This window comes from Lactuca virosa, chromosome 4 (assembly GCF_052849685.1).
Source record: "Lactuca virosa cultivar CGN04683 chromosome 4, Lactuca_virosa_CGN04683_v6, whole genome shotgun sequence".
NCBI classification, from domain to species: Eukaryota; Viridiplantae; Streptophyta; class Magnoliopsida; order Asterales; family Asteraceae; genus Lactuca; species Lactuca virosa.
This window is the reverse complement of record NC_136429.1, coordinates 151,981,572-151,983,118: the sequence shown is the minus strand read 5'-3', so window position 1 is coordinate 151,983,118 and position 1,547 is coordinate 151,981,572. Positions and strand designations below refer to the sequence as shown.

Below are 1,547 nucleotides of genomic sequence, written 5' to 3'. Positions count from 1 at the left end.
TAGAGAAAAACTTTTTTCTAAATTTAAAAGTAATTTAGTTAGTTAGCAGATAAAAATTAGCTAATCATTTCGTTCCCTGTGTTCGATACGTGTCTATTGTGCTATACTATTTTCAACAAGGTACACTGCCTTAGGTAATATTTAGTTACATTAGTAGGATTAACTAGTGCATAATTATTTATGCATCAAGTTTTTGGCACCGTTGCCGTGGAACTGTCCATTTTTAGTTAATTTGAATATGCTATTTTATTAGGATTTTTTGTGTCTATTTTCTTTCAAATTTTCGTTTTTAGTCTTTCTTTTGTTTGACTTACCACGTTGTGGTCATTAACACCACGTCGTGGTGTCGTAACAGTTAGGTTCTATTTTTCATTTTTTTCTTTTTACATGTTTTATTTTTTTTTTGTTTAAGTGATTTATGACCCGAGGGAAAACAAACCAATCTTACCACCGTTTGACGATCCTGAGTCAGAATTCCATAAGAAGAAGACAACCAAACTCGGAGAATCAAGCAAAAGAACTCTTGAAAGCGAATTTGAATATTTTGAGAAGACTCTTAACAAAAAGGCGTTAGGGTACGAGCCCAAAAGCGAACAAGAATCAGACAAAGTAAGCGAATCCGAAAGCGAACCAAAAGCCAAAATGACGGACATTGCAGACATGACGATGGAAGCCTACAAGAGGCGGATGCGTGAAGACACCGGACCCCGACTTGTGCAACCTGCAATCTCCAACACCGCTAGCTTTAAACTGAAAGGCCACATCCTTGCTGAACTGAAAGACATACCCTTCTATGGGAAAGACCATGAGGATGCCTACAAACACCTTGATGAGGTCATTGACATCGTTGACTACTTCAACATACCAAACGTCCCACGCGAGACAGTTTTGCTAAGAATTCTCCCTGTTACTCTTAAGGGTATAGCAAAAGATTCATTGAAGGCACTCCTACCGGGCAAGATAAAAACTTGGGCACAAATGCACGAAGAGTTCAAAGCACGGTTTTTCCCACCATCAAAAGTTTCCAAGTTGAAGAAGGCTACTGCACATTTCAAGCAGCAAGCGAGTGAGTCATTGTACGAGGCGTGGGAGTGATACAAGGGTTTGTTGAGAAACTGTCCTCAAAATGATCTAAACATCCAACAAGAAGTTTCAATTTTCTATGATGGGGTGAACGTCACAACTAGGAAACTCCTTGATTCTCAAGGACCACTAACAAATAAAGCACCAACCGGAATCAAGGAGCTAATCGAGGAATTTTCTAAAGATTCAAGAGAATACCATATCCCTCGATATAATGCAACTAGGGGAAACATAAATGCTGCTTCGGAGGATATTTCGGTGGTCTTAGCAATGTTTCATAACATGGATAGGAGGATAAGTAAAATGGATCAAACAATCCATGCTCTACGAGTGGGGTGTGAAAACTGTAACGAGCCACATTTGACTAGAGACTGTGATCTAGATGAGAATGGAAACCAAAAGGTTCAAGCTTGCTACTCGAGCAGTGATCGTTATGATGAAGAATGGAGAAAGCCCAAGAAAAA

At 39.1% G+C, this 1,547-nt stretch overlaps 1 non-coding gene across 1 annotated transcript; it reads right to left on the bottom strand.

Moving 5' to 3' along the window:
• Positions 1-1,026: 1,026 nt before the first annotated feature.
• LOC145110496 (small nucleolar RNA R71) lies at positions 1,027-1,133 on the bottom strand. The gene has a single exon (XR_013709875.1). It is a non-coding gene; the product is annotated as a small nucleolar RNA R71 (small nucleolar RNA).
• Positions 1,134-1,547: the final 414 nt, after the last annotated feature.